At 34.5% G+C, this 27,507-nt stretch overlaps 1 long non-coding RNA gene across 1 annotated transcript; it reads right to left on the bottom strand.

The window, feature by feature from the left end:
• Positions 1-3,254: 3,254 nt before the first annotated feature.
• LOC120773567 lies at positions 3,255-5,991 on the bottom strand. Its single transcript, XR_005705187.1, has 3 exons — positions 5,695-5,991; positions 5,405-5,552; positions 3,255-3,307 (listed from the first exon to the last, which is right to left on the bottom strand). It is a non-coding gene; the product is annotated as an uncharacterized LOC120773567 (long non-coding RNA).
• Positions 5,992-27,507: the final 21,516 nt, after the last annotated feature.

Raw genomic sequence — 27,507 nt, 5'->3', positions numbered from 1 at the left:
GTCATGTTGTCCGGATGGACGAAAGCACTCCAGCTCTGAAAGTATTCGACGCAATACCCGCCGGGGGAAGTAAAGGAAGAGGAAGACCTTTACTCCGTTGGAAGGACCAGGTGGAGAAAGACCAGGCTACGCTTGGAATTTCCAATTGGCGCCGCGTAGCGAAAAGAAGGAACGACTGGCGCGCTGTTGTTAACTCGACTATAATCGCGTAAGCGGTGTCTAAGCCAGTAAAGAAGAAGAAGATGAAGTAGTAAATGTTAGAAACCGTCTTCTTCTGCATCCGAGTGCTTATAAATGTCGGCCTCGTTTTCATCCTGATGTTGACGACCTATACTTTTAAGTACGGAGACGTTTAGGTGGCAAGAAGGAAGGATATTCAGATAATATTACTGTTGTGGGATGATACATATCGGTATACATACATACTTATGTATGAGATAAAAACTTAACTCCGAAGGGACGAAATTTACATTGGGGTCAGCGCTAAACCACATTAACTTTAAGAAAACGCGTGCGCTGAAACTATTTAAATATCACTGATATTGCCCTAAATAAACCGTCTAAAGTCCGATATACATACATATGTTTGTATATGTGTCTAGGAATATGGTATAAAGTCAACCTGAAGTTTCAAAACTCTTACAATACATAAGTTTAGGTACTGAGGTATCCAGGAGGTTGAAAGTTTATGGTCAGATTTTGAGTATTTTTGGATGTGAGATGACATGGCTTGAGCATACTATTTGCACAAACTTTCTTTGCAATATCTTGATTGGTTCTTGATTTTAGAACTGTTAAAAACAGAGGGAATTTCAAGTTGGCGTAATTGTAGTCGTTTTAGTTTATTTTTACACAATGATTTTAGAATATTGTTACTGTTGGAGTGGTTCCTATAATATACGACTTCATCTAAAACTAGGCAACTGCGAAACCATCCGTTCCCATCTTTATTGTAAAATTTGATGCTTCAGAGATGCTTCTTTAGAGAGTTATCGCACTTTTAGTAGTTTTATGCTTACCATAGTACTTTAAAATATTTCGCTAGTGGCATTTGGAGGTGTCTTTAACGGCAAGGGTTATACTAATTGGCTTAATTAATATTATATTTGAATAAAGAAATACAATAAATGGATAAAAATTAGCTATTTTCAACGCCGGTTGATCCTTTTTATCCTTTGTTAAAGATAATAATTCACATGACGTGTAGAAAAACTTTAATTTAGACTTAACAGCTTCACCTTGCACTTTGACCCCATCATATCTGTGTTTGCGAAACTTGTACAGTCTATTAGTAGAATGAGCAACGAGCTAAAACCGCATTCAAAACAGAAAGCAGTGAGCTGTGATGTGTTGCTCATGCTGTTCGCTCGTCGGTATTATTCACAGCTGCGCATCGTGTCAAACGAAGGCAATCTAAATACACACAACGCGAATATATGTATATGTATGTACATGGTAAGTACAAGGTACATATAGATATGTACGGAAGTAGTACTTACCTTTTGGTATGTGTGAAAGTAATGCAAAAAACCAGAAATGAAAAAAGCAAACGAAAACACAGCACTTAATGGAGAAAAGCAGCAGAAAAACGAACAAACGTATCGCTGTTGTGGCGCTTTGTTCGCATTTTCGATCGTTGCTATATCGTCGGCACGACGACGAGCCTCGTGTTTTCTTTTGCAGCTAGTAATGCTATTTTTTATAATTTTTTGGCGATCTGATCAGTAAAGTGAACAGAGTCAACAACACATCGGCCGTCGTGGCAGACGAGCAGCACAACAAAACTGCCAACAAAGCTAACAATTCAAATCATGGTATTTCGTTTGACAACCGCAAATACATGCGCACGAACAGACACACACATGCATCATGGTGTGTAAATACTTAGAAGTTTACATAACGGCAGACGCAATGTGACCAACTTCCCACATACTCATTTAAATATTATACATATTCATATGCACAAGTATGGCTTGTTTAAATTTAAACCACATCAAATAATATTAGAGCAGCCAAACTTGATAAAGTGCTTAGAGCAATATTATTTTTTAAGTTTTTCTGGGCAAATAGCGCAAATTTGGCTTATTTACCTTCGAAACCAAGTTAACTTTTTTTGCAAAATGAATACTAACTAGGTTCAAAGAATACGACATTGCAAGTCATAAAAGGAAAAAAAGAGAAGTGGCAACGTAGAGAAAATGTCAAATTGCTTGTAAATTGTAAACAAAAAACGCAAAAATTTTGCAAACTCGTGCATTAATTTATATTTATTTGTTTATAATGAAATAAATTTGGTAATACGAGAAAATTATATTGGGAAAATATTTGATTCATATTTTAATAGCTAATTTTATCTATTCTCCAGAAACTTAAGTGTTGATTGAACGATGGGATATGATGTTTTCAACGATATTTTATTATTGTAAAAAAGCGCATTTTTATAAATATCATTCATTTTAATTTTCGCATATAGTAAATATGTATGTATATACATACAGCTGCGGTCAAGATAATAGTTGTGTTACTTTGGCATATACAATGTACATGCATACATATGTACATAGTTTATTCCGTTGCCTTAATTTTTTTGCGTTCTCATTCAGATACTGTAATATAAATATGGTATATACTTATGTACATACATATGTACATACATTTGTATCTTTACAAGTAAGCTTTTGAGGAAGTGAAAATAAGAGCAGTGCTAAGAGTGAGCTGCCAAAACGCAAATTTTTCTGCAATGGGACGAGGCAAAAACCACACGGCTTATCAGCGCGAACTTATCAATAAAACTTACATACATACATACATATGTATGTATTCCAAAAGGGTAAACTTATAAAAACATTTGAAAAATTAGCTGGTTGTTCACTGTCGATGATTCCAAACGCCTTAAGGGGTTAGGTGGGTTTCAGAAGTACAAAAAAAGTTGTTTTTACGATTTTTTTATAAACAATTAGGGTTTTCACAAGTTTCATAAAGTTATAAGTTATAACGATTCGAAAACATAGCATTGAGAATTGTAAATGTGTAAACTCATTTTTGTATGAACTCCAACAACAATTTTCTTAAACAAGTGTAAAAATTTATAATTTTACGATTTTACGATGCTTTACGACGGGTTGTGAGTACCCTAAATCATATATTTGAAAAATATCATATGGCATATTAAAGGTATACATTTGATCAATGTCTCTGAAATTTTGATATAAAAATGTTGAAAATTTAGCCGTTGAGACCTCATCTCTCTGGGTGTCTCACAAAAAAGTGCTCTCGCTGTGGGCAGCATAACTTATTATTGGTTCATCTAAAATTAAAAACCCAAACTTATTACGTTAGTACATACATATGTATGTATGTAGTACATATATAAATCTCGTTTTTGAACGATGGAAATAAAAAAAAGTTAAAACTTTCATTTTTTTCGGACCTTGAACAAAAAATTTAATTTCTGGTAAAATTTTCGCCATTTATTTGTTAAAAAAAAATAAGTTGTAATAATTAAAAAAAAATCCTTTGTTCATTAACTAGATAATGTTATTTTAAAGATGTGTACACAATTCGAACTAAATCGGTTTATAACTTTTCGAGAAACCGTGCCCACCTCCTTCAAAAACACAGTTTCGAGAAAAACGCGTTTAAAGACGACGCAATTAGCCTAGCTAGTCTCGAGCGCACAAGTTCTCAAGAGGGTATTTACGAAACTATTACTCGGATTAATTTCAAAATTTAAGAGCATATTCTAGAAATATTGTAGAGTTTAATAAGACAATCAAAAAATACATTTTTTTTAATTTCAAACCCACCTAACCCCTTAATATAAAAATCGAAACCTAAAAAATGATTTACATACATACATGAACATGATATAATCCAAAATGCACGTCAAATAAAAACGGTCAAACATGGTAATACATTACAATTATTGTCATTTTCTACATTGTATTTATGTATGTATTTGCACTGATGAATAGGATTAAGGATCATGAATTAAATATATAATTTTAAATTATAAAAAAATTTATGCTCTCCTATGCATGCGAAGAAATGTCACTACCAGGGCTCTTTTAACAATATAATAAGTCAAACCAAACAACTAAGTTGGCTAAGCAGTGATTTTAGACAAATATTACAGCCACAGACCGCAGTTATTGCGAGCAGACACCTGCATACTCTGTATAAATTTGGTCTCTTAAGCATAATTTTGTCATGAAATACTTAAACTTCGATAATTCTTTCAACAAACTATGCTGAATCGTAACCGTAAATAACTGCAAGTCCTTTTAAGCTTTTTTATGAATTACTATTTTATTTGCCAAAGTAAAAACCAAACATGATTTTTTTTATTTCTTTACTACACTATGCGGACTACTATTATTTTGACCGGAAATATACATACATAAACACATATGTACATATATCTAAATTGCTATTAAGACTTACAATCAGGCAATAAAAAAAAATGGATTTAACATCTAAAGTAATTATTTTCCTTTTGTTGCTTAGCAGATTGAAAAAAAAATATTTAATATCAAGTTTATGATTAAACATTTCAAATATTCTGTTTTTGAATCTTAAATTATTCGACGCTTGCTTACTTCGACTTCTACCATTTTAATTATCCTTTTAAATAAAATATATTGTATTTTAAAATAAAATTTTTAAATAGTTTAGCACTCTTTGTGTTATTTACTTTTAATCCTTTTTTTTCCTTTTTCCTTTTCAAAATCATTTTTTATCAGTTACTGCAATTTTTAAATTCTTAAATATTTTAAAAAGTTTTAATTTTGATTTTGAGATTAAACATTATATTTCATTTTTAAATCCATTTTTGAAGTTTTGTGGAGTAAAACTTGATTTCTTCAGAGATCTTACTGTTGTCTTGGACGATAATGAATGTCGAAGTTCCTTAAGATATCTGAATGACTAAAGCAACTCAGCTCCTCATGCTGATCATTTATATACCATATGTACATACAAATGCATGTACATTGTATGTATGTACATATATTTTTTGCAGGGTCTCCGACGTTGGCTTTTGAGTGTTATAAACTTAGTGGCTAACTTAACACACCCTGTTCGAAGTTTAAAAATGGAAAGAAGTTCCAGTAATCTCCATTTCCCAGCATTCTTAGGACTAATAAAACTTTATTTGTGTGGCTTACGTAAAACATATTTTTGTATAGCATGTATGTATGTATGTATGTACATATGTATGTATGTAATTATATAATTTTAGGTTATATCATAAATAAAAAATAATAATAAATTTACTAGAAAATAATCATATGAATTCATAATATATGTATTATTTTATATTTAAAAGCGTTTAGGTCACAAACATGTACATACATATGCATATATTTGCGTAGCTATTTGCGCAAGCAAGTGCTCGTGCACTTACCTGTGTTGCTGCTGCTGGCTACTCGCCGTTGCCTGCATGTTGCATTCAATCGTTATATTCGCCGCTTTTGCCGTTTCCCTATGTGCTTCTGTTTCAACTTTACCATCTCTTCTTTTATCGCTTTCGTAAAATGCAGCTGCGTTCTTCTCTAGAAAACAACAGTTGTGCACAATTAGGAATTTTTCATTGCACAACTACACATGCACACACATACACATACATGCATACATGCATCCGTTTATGGCTGAATGCAGGCCAGTCGTTTGAAGGTTAATTCAAAGCATACGTACTTACGTGTATTATGTAGGCGAAGGCTCCGTCTTCGACTATCGCTACGGTCACAACTCTGCCACCTCCAACTGCTTCTCAGTTATCCTTTGTAGTTCAGCAAGTTATCTTGTAACTTGTTGCCACTTCCCTTCTTTGGTGCCGATTCTACAATATGCTTGTTGCTTTCGCTAGCTAGTTTTTGTTGCTGTGATTATCGAGCACTTGTATTACGTGGTTGTAGTTTTGTTGTTGTTATGTTGACATGTGTGACAGCGTTTACGTGCTCTTCTGTTCTCAGTCGATTGACGTGATACTACTATGTCTCGTTTATCTGACGTGCAAGCAAAGCGAACACTTCGTGGCTGCGTGGCCTCGCCATGTTCGTGTGCATTGGGTTCAAGCCGAATGTACAGTTCGTTTATTTATTTCGTCTGCTACTTACTCTATATAATAATATATGTATTTTTTATAATTATCGCTGAGTCGCTTTGTTGCGGTGCTTGCTGTGTTTTGTGAGGTGACGGTGGCTGGATGGTTGCTGGTAGGCGGCGCACAGGGTGAGAAGTTCAAGCGAAACCTTGAAAATGTTTATTCGCTTTGGCAGTTCATTGTTTTTTCCTACTGCTTACAAATAATTTCACTATTCCAATTTCGACTAGATTCAATATGGCGTTTGCGTTCGCTTGCCTCGAATGTTTGTGTGTGCATACATAAGTATGTGTTTGTATTGTTGGCATTTAAAATATTGTGCTCATCCAATTATGTAGGTATTACGAATACGCTTGGGCATTCACAAATATTGAGCTTTTATAGACTTTTTAAATAAATTTGCATAACATTTTCTGCATATAAAAAGGTACCTATTTTAATACATATGTATGTAAATATATACGCAAATATGATTAAAAAAACTTAACCTTTTACTTTTTATAAATTCTCAGAAAAAAATTTCCCTTAAAAAAGAAAATTTTTCTCAACCAATTTAAAGGCAAAATTAAAGCTAATCACTCATTTGTACATGGAGCAGAGAAACCGATGATTAATTGATTTATAATGTTGCTGTCATTAATAGCTCTTCTTTGAAGGAAAATATGATCAACATATGTACATACATACATATGTATGTACATACTCGTTGACTACTCGTCAGCGTTGCGTCTAAATTAAGAAGACGCAAAAGTGTGGACCTACACTTTCTTTACCTTAAATAAATGTATCGACTAAAGAAGCGAAGTGAAAGAAAACCCAAGCAAGGGATATCTGTGAAATAAAACGGATTGCTGTTAATAGACCCCATAGCAAGATATCGAAGAGTCGAATTCAGCAAATTTTGAGGACTCACTCCAAATTGGAATATACAAAGTGCGTCCCTAACACAAAGCTGACGCTGTGACACAAACAAGCCACATTGAAACTTGCTAAAAGATACTAAGTTTGGGAGAAAGAATGGGTGGGGGTTATTATTTTCTGATGAGAAAAAATTCCAAAGGTGTCCACGATATACGAAAGAAGAATCGAAGCATACCAATTTGCTATATTTCAACGAAAGATAATAACCGAAGATATATCGAACTGCTGGGCGAAGTACTTTAAAGTTTTTGTGATGATGTCTTTAAGGAAAATTAGATATTTCAACACGATAATGTCGGAATATTTGCGATCAAAAAAGTACACGTCCTGGAATGCAGTAGAGATCTTAATCTTACTGAGAGGTCTCAATCAATTTTTTCTCAATCTGTTTTTAAGAATGGGATGTGGATTAAAGTTGATAATCAAATGAATTGTACATATATGTATGTACATACTACAGTATGTACTACTGGAAATAATAATAACAAGTAAGGAGGAGCTAAGATCCGGTGTAACCGAAACTGAGAAATACCTTCAGATGTTAGCATATCTTTATATTAAAAAAGTAAGGAAGGGCTATGTTGGGGTGCAACCGAGCATTTAATATTCTTGACTCAAAGACAGTTAAATACCTTAAGGTGTAAAACGTCACAACAGACAGCCGAAAGATTTTCTACTCGGCTTGCACTCCTGCTCTGTGAGACCACTCGTCAACAACTCGGTATAAGGGAACTGTGGGATGGCATTTCAAACTCCTTACGTACAGCTGCAAACGAAACCATTGGTTTTCGAAAAGTACAAAAAAAACAGCAGGTACGACGAGGAGTGCCGTGTCGCAGCGGAGAGAAAACAGGCTGCCTACCGAGAGTTGAAGAGGGAAGCGAAACGCATTTTCAGACACAGAAAAAAAGAGGCCGAAATGCGTGAGTACGAAGAGCTTGATAATGCTCGAAAATTCTACGAAAAAATGCGACGGCTTACAGAAGGTTTCAAGACCGGAGCATACTCTTGTAGAACCCCCAAAGGTGATCTAGTCACCGATGCTCAGAGCATACTTAAATTATGGAGGGAACACTTCTCCAGCCTGCTGAATGGCAGTGAACGCGCAACGCCAGGAGAAGGCGAACCCGATTCCCCAATCGATGACGATGGAGCAGACGTTCCATTGCCCGACCATGAAGAAGTTCGAATAGCAATTGCCCGTCTGAAGAACAACAAAGCGGCGGGGGCCGGGGGCCGAGCATGCATCAGCTTCTTTGTAAAATATGGTCGGACGAAAGCATGCCCAACGATTGGAATTTAAGTGTGCTATGCCCAATCCACAAAAAGGGAGACGTAAGCCTCCTCAACATCGCGTATAAGGTTCTATCGAGCGTATTGTGTGAAAGATTAAAGCCCACCGTCAACAAACTGATTGAACCTTATCAGTGTGGCTTTAGACCTGGAAAATCACCAACCGACCAGATATTCACCATGCGCCAAATCTTGGAAAAGACCCCTGAAAGAAGAATCGACACACACCACCTCTTCGTCGATTTCAAAGCTGCTTTCGACAGCACGAAAAGGAGCTGCCTTTATGCTGCGATGTCTGAACTTGGTATCCCCGCAAAACTAATACGGCTGTGTAAACTGACGTTGAGTAACACGAAAACCTCCGTCAGAATCGGTAAGGACCTCTCCGAGCCGTTCGATACCAAACGAGGTTTCTGACAAGGCGACTCCCTATTCAACCCGCTTCTGGAGTAAATAATTCAAGCTGCAGAACTAAATAGAGAAGGTACCATCTTCTATAAGAGTGTACAGCTGCTGGTGTATGCCGATGATATTGATATCATCGGCCTCAACACCCGCGCCGTTAGTTCTGCTTTCTTCAGGCTGGACAAGGAAGCACAGAAAATGGGTCTGGCAGTGAACGAGGGCAAGACGTCATCAAACAAACACTCGTCGCACTCGCGACTTGGCTCTCACGTCACTGTTGACAGTCATAACTTTGAAGTCGTAGATAATTTCGTCTATCTTGGAACCAGCGTAAACACCACCAACAATGTCAGCCCGGAATTCCAACGAGATATCTCAATTTGTACTGAAGTTACAGCTTGCGCGGATGGACGGGCGGACAGACAGTCACTCGGATTTCAACTTTTCTCGTCACCCTGATCATTTATATATATATATATATATATCCCTATATCTATCTCGATTAGTTTTAGGTGATACGTACAACCGTTAGGTGAAGAAAACTATAATACTCTGTAGCAACTGGTTGCAAGAGTATCAAAATTTTGCGAAAGAGTTCAACATTCATTATTCGACGAAATCGTGAAAAAATTAGAATCAAATTTGGTATTTTTTGAAATTATATTAATTATAGTTATAGTTTGATAACTATATTTTACTTTCCGTCATTGAAAATTATATTAAAGTCATCCTCAAATGAGATATGTCTCACATAACCTTAACCGAAGAGGTTGAATTTAATACCGATATTGAGTTGAGTTGCTAAACGTCAACCAGAAGATCAGAATTGATGGTATCGACCAGATAGTATACGGTATGAAGCCAACAGGAAGTTTGAAAATCTTTTAATAAGTATATGGGAGATAGGTATAGTATTGACTCAATTGTATTTATTAAGGCCCATCAACAATATAATAGGGGTCAAACAGATATTTGAAAATCCCGATATTAGTAAAATGAGGCTAAGGCAAGTTTTCAGCCGATTTTATCCAATTTAGGAACAGAGATGTTTTGTTTGATGAAATATACATACCCTAAATTTAATTAGATAATTCAGATAATGACCGATATTAGAGGTATAAATTCAGCAGGAAGTTTGAAAAATGTTCTATTGGGTATATGCGGGTCTAAGAGAATATTCATGGATTAGTCCATATTTTACATACAGACATACTATTATCAGGAAATAATTCAATTATATATAGTATATCACATATTTTTTACGCAAAAAATCAGCCGTGGATTGTGGGGTCAATGTTTCTGGTATATGGGGTCTTGAAGAGCTATGGTTCTATTTAAACAATTTTTAGTTATGAGGTGCCGCATCTCAAAAGCAATATTTCCAAAAAAGTTTTATATTTATTATTTCTTGATTTGTATACCAGATTCAAGGCTTTATTATATGAAGGCTGGACCTACCAACTGACTTAATAACAATTATATTTACAATTTTTTCCTAGCATTAGTATCGGTTTTGTTATTTCTTAAATCATTTTTTATTATTTTTAATTTGCTAAATGACCTTTCAGCTACTGCAGGACAGGAACTGTAAAGAATAATAACATTGCTGTAAATACTTCCGTTAGGTCGCATTTTAGCACTCCATATTTGGTCTTTATTTCCTTACATATATGTATGTGACCTGGTCTACGAAAAGGAAGCTTAGGTGTAAAAAAAAGGAGAACAATTAATGAGATAACGATAACTGACGATTATTTTTAACACCTTTTCCCAGAAAACTAGTTTTCGCACGTTAGCCCCCTTTTCGTAGACCAGGTCACATACATACATATGTATATGTAAATGCTGAACAGTTTAGGTGAAAAACTAAGGCCTATTATAACTGAATATTTTCTTTTGAATTCGTCACACTTTTGTAACAAAGCCGCTTCAACAATATGTAATAAAAATGTTGGCGTTAGAAAATCGAATATATGACAGACTGCACTCACACCAATAAAACGTGTATATAATTGAGATATTACTGTGTCTGGTACATTATTGAAAATCTTACTTTTAAATATTTTTTCTCTGTTTGGAAATCTAATTCATCAAAATGTTTTTTAACTTTTCTTTGGCTTTTTTCTGAAAATGGGAATCAATACCATATTTTCTTGCAGTTTTACTGGCACTTGAATAATTCGAAATCATTTCTATAAATTTGCAACTTTGCTTTGGTATCTCCTAAAACTTTACTCGCCTCGCCCAAATTGAATTTGCATTTTTGTAAAGTTGTTCAATACACTGTGCATGAATTCGCAAAGCAACACGAACTGAAAATTTAACATTTTTGTTTTAATACACTCTGCGGCATTACGCTCATCTTTATTAGGACTCTTTAGAACTTTTTCTCTTAAGGGAGCATTCTAGTCTAAAATTTTGAAAAAAATCGATTTAAGAATATATTCCCCAAAGGAATTTTTAAAATTCCTATTATTTACCGACTTATAGCTATTTCAGTGACGCAGCGTATAGATTGCCTGCAGTTACACTCAAATATTTAATCGCGTTTTTCTCGAAACTACTATTTTCAACACTTCTGACATGATTTCTCAAGTTCTAATGAACCGATTAACTTGAAATTTGGTGTGGACCTTCTTTATATATCACTCTATGGTTGGAACTAGGATTATTAATAAATTTTGATTTTTACTATTTTTAAAAAATTTTGATCTTTGCCAAAAAACGGGCAAAAAATTCAAACAGTCGCCATTTACTGAACAATTTTTTTTTTATTTATCCTAGTTCAGACGAAAGCGGCATTTGTACTGATTAAAAATTTTTATTTTTTTTTCAGATCACCCAAAGTGTTGGAATCGTGTCAGGAAGGGCGCACCCTTATTTTCAACCCCCGCCACGCCACCACGCCGCAATTAATCAAATTATCACAAATTTTTTTTTTATTTTTTTTTTTTGTATTCTTAAAATATCAATAAATATCTGATAAAAAATTTGATGGTAAAAATGTTCTTAGTTTTTTTTTATTGGACTTTAAAACATGCCGTTAAATAGCATTTCTAGACTAGTATACCCTTTGATGATGAAAATGATTTAATAAAATCAAAATAACGAAGTTTTTTTGCAAATATCGTATCAATCATACTGCAACATCTTATACAAATCTTGCAACGTTGCGAAAAAATCCACACAATTGCTAACGATTTATCACCAAATTTAAGTTATTTATGAGTGACACAATGTACGTACTCTGCGTTAGGCTGGATATTCTTAATATATTTTTGTACACCATTATTTACACCACTCATTACACTGGCTCCATCATAACTTTGCCCCACACATATTTTAAACATAAAAAAAGTGTTGTCACTTGGTTGATTAAATCTACTGCACCCTGCTTTATGACTGCACAAAAGCCTAGAACACTTCTTTACTTCTATATCAATTGGCTATCCATTTTCCGATCTGGTTATTACTGCATACCTCACAACAATGCTTAGCTGGTGTACCTTCGATATGTCCCGTGTTGTATCCATTATGATGGCGGTGACGCACTAATCTGTTCTAGTAGATGGGTTTCGAGTTTGGTCCCAAAGCCCTTAATCATTTCATTTAGAATTGCTGCTCTCAGATATCTTGTAGATCCTAAAAACATAAAAAGTACAAAAAAGTCTTGACATTAAACGGTTAATAACTATAAACAAAATAAAACGATAAAAAAAAACTTAGAAATAATTATTTTTACCGTTGGGCATATCCAAAATGGAATCGTTACCGGCTGACAAGCTCTACAAAAGACAGAAAATTTCCGTGGTATCCTTCCTGACTTAAGTCTTCTTGATGTCCCCACAAATTCAAAGAATTCTTTGCTAGGGTAAGTATGATATAGAATAACCTTTGAAGAACCATTTTCCAAAATGAAGCTTCTTTGTGAATTCATTTTCAAGTTCCTTATCGATAGTATTAATATCGGCGTTTTCAAAAATTCATACACACACATCCTCGACTTTCCGTACCCCAAACATTATTCTTTTGTGAAGCAAATAACCAGCAGTATTGACAATAGACAGCGTCTAGTATTTTGGAATAACACAACCAAAAACGATTAACTGGCTTATATTTAGAAGGGGAAACGTAATACGATTTTGAAGAACACCTATGGTTCTGGTTGATGTCTGTTGGTAAAGGTCCTGAAGGCTGTAAATGTCCCATATCAAGAATTTGACATTTTTCGTTATCACTTCATACTTTGTTCGTGAAGTTTTTCAAGTCATAAGAAGATTTGTCGTATATATTTTCGAAAAATGTAGAGGTCTGTGGTTCCTCCAAACCCTCCGTCTTTATGTGTGTCATGCAAACATCATCCACGTTCACATGATCGGCGGCGACTGCAATTGAAATAATTATCGAATCTCTTCAGTAGGTTTTTTAAACAACATTGGTTAAGAACATTATTTGAGTCACTATCACTAGAAATATTTTGGCCAGATGTACTTGTAAAAGACTGACTAAAAACTTGTCAATTTTGAGCAATTTTTGTTAACTATCTTCTCTTTCATGGCATTGTTAGCGTTTTATTGCAGCACTGGGTTTTTTTTGTATTCATAATTTTAGCTTTCTAATTTAAACAATACCATATTAGATTGTGCTATTCACTGACGACATTAAAAGTAAAATGAAATGAAAGAAAAACACAATAATACACTACAGTGTCGTTGGGGAATGCTCTATCTCCTGTGTCAATATGAATGGTGAAATCAAATAAAATTGAACCACTATATTGACCAGTACAAAAAAGTGTATTGACATTACCTTTCTTACTCCTGACACAGTATTAATTTTTTTACCGTTCTCGAAAAAAAATCTTCACTCGAATTTACAATAAAACGCATATACAAGTATCACTATCCGTCAAATTGACAACATGCCAACCTACAGAAAGAATTTAGTGGAACTCCCTAGGCATAACTTTTGAAATTTTCTCAACTGAGTTGTGACGATTGAAGTGGGTTGCAAACTTTCATATTTATTTTGAAAATGGGAGAAAGTTCCAAAAGTTCAGTTCGAGATTTCTGGTAAGGATTCGAGAGCCCCCTGAACTTGAGGGTTCCGTTCACTGCCCCGCCTAGCCCTTAGGTAGCTACGTCACTTATCTACACATTGCTTTGAGATAACAATAAGGTTAACCATCTCACTTAATTTCATTTTATTGCCTCTCAACATAATTTCATTGTGACCAATAACATGAGAACGAATGGAATGACGTCACAAAACTTTGAGTGGTTAGTTAAGTATAAAAATGAACGCTTGGTCGGACTAAAGACTTTTCATTCACTTACAAATTAATATTTGAAAATTAATAAAAAATAAATTTATCATAATTAAACATTCCGGATTATTTATACATTTAAAAAGCTACTCCGTTTTTTCACTTTTTTAAAATTCCAACTGAAAGAAGACTTAACTTAATTTAATGATCTCTGATTCTTTGAATTTCTCTCTGCTCCGAAAAAAATATGTAATTACTATAGACATGTCTCATATGCATATTCAAAAAATTAGCTAAATAATCGAAATCTTAACCAATAAAAAGTTTCAGTTGCACTGGAATGGTGTTGTGTGACAGGAAAACTGAAGTTAATGCGTCACAATGGAATATACCCGATGATAAATTAAAAACCTTGGAAGCTCCATTTCAAGGATTGTGATGGCACTATACTACATGCCTCTGAGTTTAAACGAATTCAATTTGTAGTTCTTCAAGGATTTACCGTGACGATAAATAAATCAATCTTTGCGAGTTTAAGGTCTGTTTTAAAAACATACATGTACATACATATGTACATAGGTATTCCTAATGATCAATTGAATATTTAAGGGGGGAGCATGCTTTAGAAGCTTCTTAAAATCGATTTTTTTTGCTTAAATCTCTTTAAAAATAATCTAAGAATATGTCCCCAAAGTTATAGATGGGATCTCGAAATATTTTCGAAGCTAGAAGGGAAATAGTGACCGAGCGTCTAGCAGATATATGTACATATGTATATGCGCTTGGGCAGACAGCGAAAACTTTGAAGCGCGTTTTCTCGGTTTTTCATTTTTACGATTTTTCTTAATTGGCGGGCAGAATAAAAAAAACTAAACGTCGTATGAAATTGGAGCAAAGTTTATTATCTTTGGCATTAAATTATATTATATTAAATTATCTTCTATTTAAACCAAAAAAACTAAGAAAAGTCAGGTTTGAACATATTTTTAAACAACGTAAAGTCAAATTTTTTTGGTTTAAAGCCGCTTTTTTTCAATTTTTAAAAAAATTATATATATAATTATAATAAAATTTTATAATTTTTTTTGGAACTTTTTGGTTTAACTAGAAGATAAATTATTAAAAAATATGAATCTTTTTGAATTTTTTTGTTTCCGGCAGAAATTACGACCTGCATCCTGCCCGCCGTCCGACAAATGCACATGCGAGATGCATTGGGCTATTGCTTCCCAAAGACAGAATATCAAAGATTTCTTATCCAAAAAATTTGCGAATAATGTTTAAATATATGACTATAAACCCTAGAAATTTTGCTTTAATCACTTATTTCTTTCCTTCCCAAAAAACTTTTCAAAAAAATCGAATTTTTTAAGCCACTAACGCAGGCTTAACAAATGTATGTACTAAATGTCACGTAGGAAGAGCGTGTTTGCCTTGTGTTTGATTTTGACAGTATATTAAATTTTCTTGTATCTTAAATCTCTCTGAGTATACTAGGGATCAAACCAGAATAGAAGAAAAGAATACGACTACAAAATAATTCCTGTTTTTACTTTATTTTATATTGTGTCCACGTTTTCACATATCGGAATCACTACTCTTTGTTTCGATATCATTTTAGTGTCTGTGGCTATTTGTTATAAAAACAATTAAACGAAATGCAAAATAAGTTTTGGAAGCGAACGAGATTATAATCCGAATTTAGTGGAACAAAATGGTGCAGTAATTATTTAGATATGAGACTTTACTTAAAAGAGGCTGTTATCATTTGAAACCAATTCTTCAATATATTGCAGACAGGCAGAGAGACAAACATTAAAAAATTAATAAATTATGTCAAAATTTTCACTTTATTATTAATGGGGTTAGTTGTAGTCAGAGACATGAGAAAATTACAATTTTAAATATTTATTAATTTTTGCCAAAATATTATTCTATTTTATAGAAGTAGAAACATAGCATAACTAAATAAGATTTATTTTTTACTTAACAATTTTAGAAGTAATGACTGTTTGAGTTGATCCAGTTCCAACCAAAGCTCCTTGTGGTGATCATCACTAATCCTTGGAGATTCATCTAAAATCAATCAAACAAAAAAAAATTGTTTTATCAATAGATTATCTTGTGCCAGATCGAAGCTTTTTTAGTGAACATTTCCAGGAAAGTTTTTATCACAGTTACGTCAAAAAACCAAAAGTGAATTGTTTCTCAAAAACCGAAAATAGAAAAAAAATCCTTCGATCTTTCTCTTTTTTATTGGCGTAGAAACCGCACACACGGATATAGCCAAGTTTACAACAGCGCGTCAGTCGCTCTTTCTTTACGCAGTTTGGCGCCAAAAGAAACCTGGTCTTTCCAACGGAGGGGAGGTCTTCCTCTTCCTGTTTCCACCGGCGAGTACTCTCAGAGCTGGAGTGTTTTCATCCATTCGGACGACATGACCTTGCCAGCGCAGCGGCTGCCTCTTAATTCGCTGAACTATGTCCTTTTAATTGTTTTTTCAAAATATTCTCCATTAAGATCTATATACGTTCGTATCTCCAAAACATGCTTTCTGAACGCATCAACCGCCTCTTAAAATACCAAAAAAGGTTGACCTCTTAGTGTATTTTTTACGTACGGAAATAAAACGAAGTCATTCGGTGCCAAGTCAAGACAATACGGATTATGTTTTGAATGCTGAAAAATGCAGTTATTTCAGTCGAACTGTGAAAGTTTGCAATGTCGTGATGAAGGGTGATCCGTTTGCGGGTGGTGGTTTTCCTGACTTCTTGAAAAACAACTGGCAGACAAATGGTTGACGAGTATACCGTTCAGAATTTACTGTTCTGCGTTGTTATAGTGGTATGATTGCGACATTTCCAGTTTTTCCAAAAAAATAAGTGACCATTTGCTTGGAAGTACTTCTGGCGCGAACAACTTTTGTGTTTTGAAGCATCGTTATTGTTTTTTTTTGCCAAATCGACAGGAACCTTGCCTTTAGCGATCAACAAAGTATGTGAGCTCCAACAATTGTTTTTCACACTCGAAAGTTCATGCAATATGGAATGCATGCTGATGCCGCTAATTCCTATATTTGCCTTAATTTCACGCATAACATCAATGGTTTATGGAACAACAACTGATTTCTTACGACCTTCATGAAATTCCCCTTGGAGTGTTATGAGATCTCGATTGAATTCACTATACCATCGATAAACACTGGTCCTTGATGGAGCTTCATCGCCAAAAATTTAATTAAGTTCATCTAAAAATATATATGTATAGTACTCAGGTAATGAGAAATTGTAAATTGCTGAGGTGACTACTTGATTAGAATTGACCATTGATATTTCAAATATTATATTTGTTATTTTATAGATTTTGGTAAATACTTAAATTCCATACAATAACTTGGGGCTGATCCAAAAGTATAGTGGTTTTATCTGACCACTTTGTTCGGAGATTGCATCATTGACATAGGCAATCCAAGCCAAATTTCTTGAAGATATGTATCCAGTCACTGTAAATTTTCGAAAATGTTGTTACGTTATTTTGCATTTTAGGTGACGATATACACATTGAGCCATCGATATCGAAATTGACTGAAAAAATTACCTTCACAAAATTAAACAAATTTGCCAAATTTGCCAGTTTTAAAAAACTCCACAATTATAATTAGGCTTAAAACCGATTTTCTTGTTACTTGTATATACACATTGAGTAATAGAAACTGCGTGAAGAATTTATATAAAAAAAATCGTTTTAGTTTGATTTTGCAATTTCTTTAGTAACATACTAAACATGTATTTTATAAAAAAAACAGTATCAGTATAATAAATCGTTGAAGCGACATTTTAGGTTACACCATATTCACAATTTCCTTAAATGTGATATACATATGTATATAATCTTAAGTTTAGTAATGCAGATGAGCTAATTAAACATAAACGTTTTTCAACTAAAACCAAGTAGTAAAATAATGAAATGCTTAAATAATTTATTTGAAACAACTGCTCCCACATTTAAGGAGGTATTCTGGTCTAGAAGCATGAATTTCAGGTAATTTTTAAAGTGTCGTAAAAAAAAAGCAATTAATATTTTTACTATCCATTTTTTATTAGTTATTTGTTAATTTTAGAAGAGTACAGAAATAAATTAAAAACTAAAAAATTACAAAAATTATTATACCCATGATTTCATCCCTTCTAGTTATCTGAAACCAAAAAAAAAAAAGATTATTAATCTAGATTAATGTCGCAATGGCCGAAACTACGGAAATGTGGGAAACATTTTTTTCACAAAATGGCGACTGCCTGAAAAAGAAAGTTTTTTTGGATCACTTTTTCTGACTATTTCGAATTTTTTAAAAATAATAAAAATAAACATTTGGGGATGGGGTAAGTTCCAACCCTAAACAAGCCTATAAAGAAGACTCTATAAAAATTTCAAGTAAATCGGTCCAGTAGAACCTGAGAATTCGTGGGTATCGCTCCGAGAAAGTCAGTTTCGAGAAAAACGCGTTTAAAGTTTCGCGTAAAGTCTTTTGTTCGATTAGTTCCGGCCGAACCAGTTTGGATGCCGGGTCAGAAAAATGCCTATATCTCCGAAAATAATTTGAATTTGGAAAAATCCTCTTGTACACATATTCTTGAATAGTCAAACTTTGAAAATTTAAAAAAAAATTTAGATTTTTTTAAATTACTAGACCAGAATACCCCCTTAATACTGAAATTAGTGGTTTTAAGTATCGCTTAACTAAAAAATATATATGGTTAATAAGCTTTTAAAATTATAACATGGCAAAGTCTATAAATAAAAAATACTTTAAATATGCTTGTTTTTGTATTTCTTAAATAATAATCAAAATAGGAAATAGATAAAAAAATTAAATAAAAATGTTTTCAATGGAATTAAAAAATATGGTTGTAAAATATCATTGCTTGTTAGATAATGATCTTATAGAATTTTTAAAATGTTCGGTTGCACCCGAACTTAGGCCTTCCTTACTTGTTAATCTCATCTTTCTTAAATTTTCTTTTTCTAAATTTACTTTCGTCGATTTGTACAGTGTTTCCTGTCGCCCCTCATATTCCACTTGCTGTAATACTACAGCTTTCAGCAATAGTTACACCAGTAACATATGGTAGCGCTAGATAAAATAGGTTTCCTGACTATGCTTTTTGTAGGACCTTCTCCTGCGAACAATGTGATGCGTAGAAAAACATCAGATAGAAGATGGCAAACGTATTTTTGTGTTCTCGATCAAGACCTTTTGGATCGCGATATAACCACACGCGTACGGTATGATTCCTTACGTCATCTAAACTTACCGACAGTGCTACATATATCCGTCTAGATAGAACACCATCGCCTGTTAATGTATTGTGCAAAACTTCTATGTTAAAATAAGTTCCTTGCTCTTTCTTCAGCAAAGGTTTTGTAGCTCTCCCGCGACGGAAATATTTGGAATACTTTGGCGATGTTCCACATAACAAAATCTTTATAGATCAAAAAGTCAACTATAGATACTGGGATCTACAAATTCGGAATCTAGAGTCTTGAACAGTTTGGACAGTTTTTGATCGAATTATTACTGCAAATTTGTATTCATGTTTATTATCGATTTTGCTTATTTTCACATCGTAACGTAGGTATGTTATAGAAATGATACGTACTAAATTTTCTCGAAATAGGATGGTCGGGTCCTAAGATATGTATATGATTTCACCAAAATGTGGGCGGTGCCACGCTCATTGTCCAATGTTCACACCAGTTCTCATAAAGCCTTCTCATACCGTCTTAAAGTTAAAAAGGTAAAAAGTTTTAAACAGTACCGTTATATGGGAAGTGAGCGGTGTTATCTTTCGGTTTCATCCATTTTTACACTGTCGGTAGAAGTTCTTATAATATTCTGGTTATTGTAGCTTTAGTGGTTTAGGAGATGTGTACATTAAACATATTAGAGGGCGTGGCCATTCCTACTTTTTCCACATTTTTTACGCTCAGGTGCCCCGTGGTACTGCGATCCTCTGTGACAAATTACAATTTTATACCCCACGCTCATCTGCGAACTCGTAATTTTTTTCGTACTAAGAAACCCACATACCAAGATTCATTGAGATATCTCAATTTTTACTCAACCTGTAGCACCGACGGACGGACAGACAGTCCCCGGATTTCAACTTTTTCCGTCACCCTGTTCATTTATATATATGTATATGTATGTGTTTTAGGTGAACAAAACTATTATACTCTGTAGCAACCGGTTTCCAGAGTATAAAAATATTGTTATCAGAAAAGAGGACTCGATTAGAACGTGTAGATTTTATCTATAAAATTGTGTATGGGAGAAATGCTCTGCGGATTATTCTGAACAACTTTGCGTAAGAGACTATGGGTCTAAAACCGGTTTCGCGCCATCGATTCTTAAGTCCAAGTTTAAAACATCTGAATAACCGATTGTATGGGAGATGGGAGATGTAATATAGTTGTCCGATCTGACCAGTTCCGACAAATGATCAATATAATATCAAAATGTACCTAAGTATTAAAATTCATTCGGATATCTCAAAAACTGCCGAACAAATTAAAAGAAAGCAATTACCATACCCACGATTTCAACCCTCGTAACAATCTCATACAAAAAACAAGTAAGGAAGTAAGTTCGGGTGCGACCGAACATTTTATACTCTTGCAACTTGCAACAATCACTACCAGGGAAATACTTTAAGGTGTAAAACCAATCATATACTTGTAGAGTAAAGTCAACCGGATGAAATTTATTTTGGTTAGGCACAAAGATACACTGTTATGAATAAAAAACGCTCTCTTATATCATTGGGATAGCTCACATAATGGCCGATATATGCGGTACAAAGTCACCCAGAAGTTCGAAATTTTTTTTACTTATTATATGGGGGCTAAGGGAGATATTGGTCCGATTCACCCCATTTTTGCCATACAAACCTACCATTATAAGAGAAGGATTGTCCCTTAATTTCAGTTATATATATCACACATTTTTGGCAATAACGAAAAAGTTCAGTTTGACGGATGAAAATGTAAACAAACCAATATTACAAAATGTTGTGTTTTGTTTAAGTTAAAATTAATACAAATATGAAATACATTTGTTATAATTTTTTTTGTATTAATATCTTCAAATCAACAAAATAAATACATATATTTATATAGTAATTTAATATCCCGTTTACAAATTGAAGAATTCAAACTAACCTTTTCTCCACATCAGACATATTGAAACAAATTGAATATCAGCTGACTGTTCCCGCCCGCGTTGCCAACACACTTCGTTTTTAAGGGAAAATATGAAATAAGCTAAGTGCTTTTTATTTGTCCATGATTTAGCTATTAGATTGTGATGGTCATATAAGACACGCCTGTAGCAACTGGTTGCAAGAGTATAAAAAAGGACGGTGTATCAAACGCTGACAACCTCTGAAAAAAGTTGACGAGGACTAGAAGAATTGGGCACAGGCTCCTGTAAATAAGGAAAAGTTTGAAAGGAAACTTGCTTTTAGAATTGAGGAATCAAGCGGAGAAACGAGCCGATACGTTCGAAAGCAGCTGAGAGCGAGTGGCTGGTGAAATAGTTGTAATATAACTGTACTTGATATAAAATCGGCGGAAAATAAATGTTAAAAGTAGGCGAAACACCCGCGGATGTACTCAAATAGTATCAGATCAGGATGAGAAGGCATCGAATAAGGGTGGCCTATATGATGCCTCCGGGAATACTCCCCTATTCCCCATGGCGCGCAAACGTCGTAACCCCGTAGATAGGTCGTTCTTATACACACGTTGCGGATCCATGCATTAACGATCCAAGCTACATATTTTGCAAAGGAGATTAATCAGTTTTGAGTATGGTTTACTCCAAGAATTTGGAGTAAACTGAAGTCTTTAGGAGAAAGAGGATATTGCAGTTAAATCTTGATCACTGGGTAACAGCATAAGATTTGCTCAAATTAACGATATTAGAGAAAATATTTAAATTTGAAATGGGTATGATGGCCATTGGCATTCATTAGGACGAATTCTGGCGCTACCAACTGTCACAACCGTCCACACGAGAAACAAAAGAGGAGAGGATTAAGAGCCTTACAATGTGGCAGCAGTGGTGGAAAACCTCAAACAAAAGACAGTGCATCCACAGACTAATACCAGACAATAGACAGACGACATGGGGACCTTATTTTCTAATCCAAATATTGACCGGATATGGATGTTTTGGATGGCAGAAGACTGTGAACACGTATTATTTCAGTGTCTCCGTTTTTTTAATTTTCGGGAAAAGTTAAAATCTACACTCGGCAGTAGTTCTACGGTGGGAACTATGACCGCACACTCGTGCCAGTCCATAAAGGAGGCTTAAATTTCTTGGTCTCTTGTGAAGTAATACATAATCCGTGGTGGATCCGTGAGAGAAACGTGAGTTGGTCATAAGTTAGGTTTAGCGGATTAAAGTTCTGCACTCCGTCTTTCCTTCCCTCTACCATAAATTAAACGCCTGTATTCGTTGAAATAGTAGTGCAGATTATTGTATTTTTCAGACTAATAAATCCTAATATAAAGATTATTAGAGTTTAAAACAAATTTTTGAAGTGACTAATAATTTTTTGTTAATTTATAGAATATTTTTCAAGTATGGATGAATAAAAAAATAAAAACGAAAGAATAAGAAATTAAAAATAACTCATTAATTTACTTAATAATACTAAATAACATTTTGCTATTGAACTTACACTTTGTTGTATATTCTCTATTGGCCATTGTAACTGGGCACATCCGTATAAAAGAGTCAATCAACTCCTGGCAGCGCTTAATGGTAGTCTGCGCCCAAGCCTCTTGTACAACGTGCCAGAGTCGCGACCTAGAAGACTGGGATTGCATTGAAACATAGCGTTTAAGGTCCGGGGATTCAGAGAATTTTTAAATACTTTACTGGTGAGTTTTGGATCGTTAGTGGAATCCATTTTTGTCTCTACGAAGTAATATCACCTTTCGTGGGCTTGGGGCATTCAAATTTTCATTCGTAGTGCGGGTGATGAATGCTAAAGAGTAGATTTTGACATGTTTCATCTGCACGTGTTTTACAATAAACATCTGAAAAGGCTGCTCAAACTGTAAACGCTTGTTGTCAATTGAAAAATATTTTTTAACACTTAAAGTGGAACCTTCGCAGACATACCATTAACTTCAAGTTATATTTTCCTACCTTTAACACTTATGTACATATGTTAATGACCGTGTACCCCGGTGCCCACCACACTGTACTAAAGTAAATGACATAAAAACAAAACAAATATTTCATCTTAAGCTCTCGGATTGTTGTTATTTACCTCGAATTGTCAATTGTGAGTGTATTATGTATTAATTTATATATAATGCGTAATGTTAACATTTTAGGTATTGTGCAAAATTAACTGAATATTTATCTCAAACTGGCTTTTGACATTTAGTACAGCTCTTGCGAGTCTTTCGTCGTCGTTTTTTATTGGCAATACAATGTCTATATGGCAAGATTCTGCGTATTTTTTTCCTTACAATTTTATCTGGCTTAATCGCTCAACCAGGTTTGGGTGCAAAAGTCCCTACTGCATGGGTTTGCTGTGCGTTGCTCTATCATTGGTAGAGTCAGTTCTTCACTCAATTTACGAAAAATTGAAGACATTTTGTGTTTTTCTGGCTATAATTTTATTTTATTTCTGCTTTGTATGAAAAACTGTCTAGCATATTGAAGAACATTGCCATTGACTTTCTCGAAGATCGTTCTTTCAACCAAGAACCATTTGATCCATAGTATCAACGCCAGTTTTATATAATATTTATTATAATAATTTATCATTTCTGGTTACTATTATGAATAAGCTGGATATAATATCTCCTGGTATGCTGACATACTGGCCCAGTGATAGAAGAAAAATACCAGACTTAATAGATTTTGCAGTAGTCAAAAATATATGTAGATAGATCGCTTATGACAGCTGTACATGTACAGACTTATCATCTGATCATTCTCCTGTACTAATAAAGTTATACGAACAGCCCATGATATTTGAGCCAAAAGTTTCTCTAACATCATATAAAACTAACTCGTTGAAGTATATAAAGTATATCAGCAGCCATATCAATATTGATTGCAAAATAAATACAGAAAGAGACATTGATGAAAATATAAGAGAAATTAATGACCTAATAACTAATGCAGCTGTATTGGCAACAGCAAAAAGAAATTATAAACCAGTTGGTTTTAGAAAGATCACCAATAATGAAATAGAGAAACTTGTAAATGAGAAGAGGCGAGCTAGGCGGGAATGGCAAATAAATCGCTCCCCTTCAACTCTGCTTCAACTGAAATCTGCTGTACGAAAGTTAAAAAAGCGCTTAAACGCGAAGAAGAACACAACACTGAAAAGTATATAAAGAAATTGTGTCCAAATTCTAGCAAGCAAAACTCCCTTTGGAAAGTCCAAAAGTCTTCCAAGCCACCAGTAGATTCCAACATGCCTCTAAGACAGTTGAATGGTAATTGGGCACGTAGTAGTGAAGATAAGGCAAATTGCTTTGCAAATCACCTAGAAAAGTTATTTCAACCCAATTGCCCATAGAACAACTTTGAGTTGCCAACTTTGCCTAATACCGCAAACGAGTCGCATGTGTCTATTAGGACTTCTGCTTCTGAAGTTACTAGAATAATTAAAGAACTTAACCCAAAAAAGTCACCAGGATATGATAATATTACCCCAAAAATGCTAATTGAGTTACCAAATATTGCCGTAGAAGTGCTCTCTTTGCTCTTCAATGCAATTCTTAATCTCGGACACTATCCTCATTCATAGAAAAAGTCGCAGATTATCTTGATAGACAAACCTGGGAAAGACTTAACACAGCCGTCTTCATACAGACCAATCAGTCTTCTCCCCTGTCTTTTTAAAATATTTGAAAAACTGTTACTATCAAAGATGTCCCCTTTCCTCCACGAAAATAATATAATACCAGCGCACCAATTCGGGTTTCGTGAAAAACATAGCACGATAGAGCAAGTAAATAGAATTACTAACGAAGTAAGAAATGCATTTGAGCACAGAGAGTACTGTTCAGCTATGTTTCTAGACGTGGCTCAGGCGTTTGATAAGGTATGGCATGAGGGCCTTTTATATAAGATTAAAAATATTCTGCCTTCAGAATTAATTAAAACAAGTAAGGAAGGGCTAAGTTCAGGTGTCACCGAACATTTTATACTCTCGCACGATAAAGTGATAATCGAGTTGTCATTATCAGTCATTTCCATATTTTTCAAATACCGTATTTGTGTAAAGTTTTATTCCCCTATCATCATTGGTTCCTAATGTACATATACTCGTATTATACAGAGAAGGCATCAGATGGAATTCAAAATAGCGTTATATTGGAAGAAGGCGTGGTTGTGAACCGATTTCACCCATATTGTGTACATGTCATCAGGGTGTTAAGAAAATATTATATACCGAATTTCATTGAAATCGGTAAAGTAGTTCCTGAGATATGGTTTTTGGTCCATAAGTGGGCGACGCCCAGCCCATTTTCAATTTTTAAAAAACACCTGGGTGCAGCTTTCTTCTGCCATTTCTCCCGTAAAATTTAGTGTTTCTGACGTTTTTTGTTAGTCGGTTAACGCACTTTTGGTGATTTTCAACATATCCTTTGTATGGGAGGTGGGCGTGGTTATTAATCGATTTCTTCCATATTTGAACTATATATGGAAATGCCTGAAGGAAACGGCTCTATAGAATTTGGTTGACATAGCTATAGTAGTTTTTGAGATATGTACAAAAAACTTAGTAGGGGGCGCGCCCACTTTTCCAAAAAAATTAAATCCAAATATGCCCCTCCCTAATGCGATCCTTTGTGCCAAATTTCATTTTAATATCTTTATTTATGGCTTAGTTATGACACTTTATAGGTTTTCGGTTTTCGCCATTTTGTGGGCGTGGCAGTGGTCCGATTTTGCCCATCTTCGAAATTAACCTTCTTATAGAGCCAAGAAATAAGTGTACCAAGTTTCATCATGATATCTAAATTTTTACTCAAGTTACACCTTGCACGGACGGACGGACAGACGGACGGACAGACAGACATCCGGATTTCAACTCTACTCGTCACCCTGATCACTTTAGTATATATAACCCTATATCTGACTCTTTTAGTTTTAGGACTAACAAACAACCGTTGTGTGATCAAAACTATAATACTCTCCTTAGCAACTTTGTTGCGAGAGTATAAAAATGTGCATGTCACATATCTGAATAGAGACCAGCATAAGCAATTTGCGACGAGAAGAAAGAATAAATTGCTGGTATCGTAACAGACTTCTATCGCCATTGGGACACTGAATGATTTTCATTGTAATTTTGATAAGTAGCTTCAGCTTTTTCATGTCATAAATAAAAATGATATTGAACGTTTCAATTATTGACAACATTTCTGTATTACGACGAAAACATTTCGAGCTGCAGTTTGATGTATAAGTGGTGGGGTTTTATTCCACTCTGTTTTATCCATCGCAGTGCCTCTGCGAATGGCAGGCAACTTTTCGTGGTGCAGGGGCATAAGCCGCAAGACATACTCGGCATCACCCAACCAGCGTGAGCGGTTGGCACCACTCCTGCGGGTTGTCAAAAACTGCATGCGTAAGGCAACCAAGAGCTGCCACCTCCAAATATAGGGTGTTATGCGACTCCCGTCCCGATTGTATGATTTGCAGCCAGGATGTAAATTCGGCTGTATTCTAACGGAGCCTTCCCAACACCGGGCCGCATTGAGAAGTAACGTTGGTCTTACCACGTCATATAGCTCTGGCGCGGCAGATATTCTCTTTCCCCTCAACTACAGTCCACGCAATAAATATAGTGTACAAGCTAAAAATCTCTTCTATTCATTTTTAAATGTCATATCATTATTTTTTATGTTATTTATTAATAAAATCAACCTCAAGAAATATTTACACAATATATGTACTATAATAAAAACAAAAATTACTACTTATAAATAAAATAATTCAAAAATTCAATTCACTTGGTACGAAAAAAGTATAGGGTACAAACAAATATTTCATATTAAATCAAACCTATTCGAAGTATTAATAACTTATATGGTTACCGTTAGCCAAAATAACTGTGTTTATGCGCCTCGGCATGGATTCAATTAGAGAGCGAAAGGTGGAAATCAGCATTTTCTTCCATTCGGCTTCAATGCACTTCCTTAGATCTCTAACAGTATCCAATTGTCGGCCAGCTGAATAAACTTGCTGCGGAAGTATTCCCCAGAAATTTTCCATGGGACTTAAGCCGGGACTTTTGGTGGACCAGTCCATTAATGCTATATTTCTGTCCATAAAGAAACGTTTTGTTGCAGTTACATTGTGTATCGCGGCGTTATCTTGTTGAAAATCCATGGTTCCTCCCAAAATATTTCCAATAACTACATTAAGACGTTGTCTAATAATTCCATATAACTCTTAGCATTCATTTTATGC

This window comes from Bactrocera tryoni, chromosome 4 (assembly GCF_016617805.1).
Source record: "Bactrocera tryoni isolate S06 chromosome 4, CSIRO_BtryS06_freeze2, whole genome shotgun sequence".
Classification (NCBI taxonomy): Eukaryota; Metazoa; Arthropoda; class Insecta; order Diptera; family Tephritidae; genus Bactrocera; species Bactrocera tryoni.
Note: the sequence above shows the minus strand (reverse complement) of the source record. Positions and strands in the feature narration are given on the sequence as shown.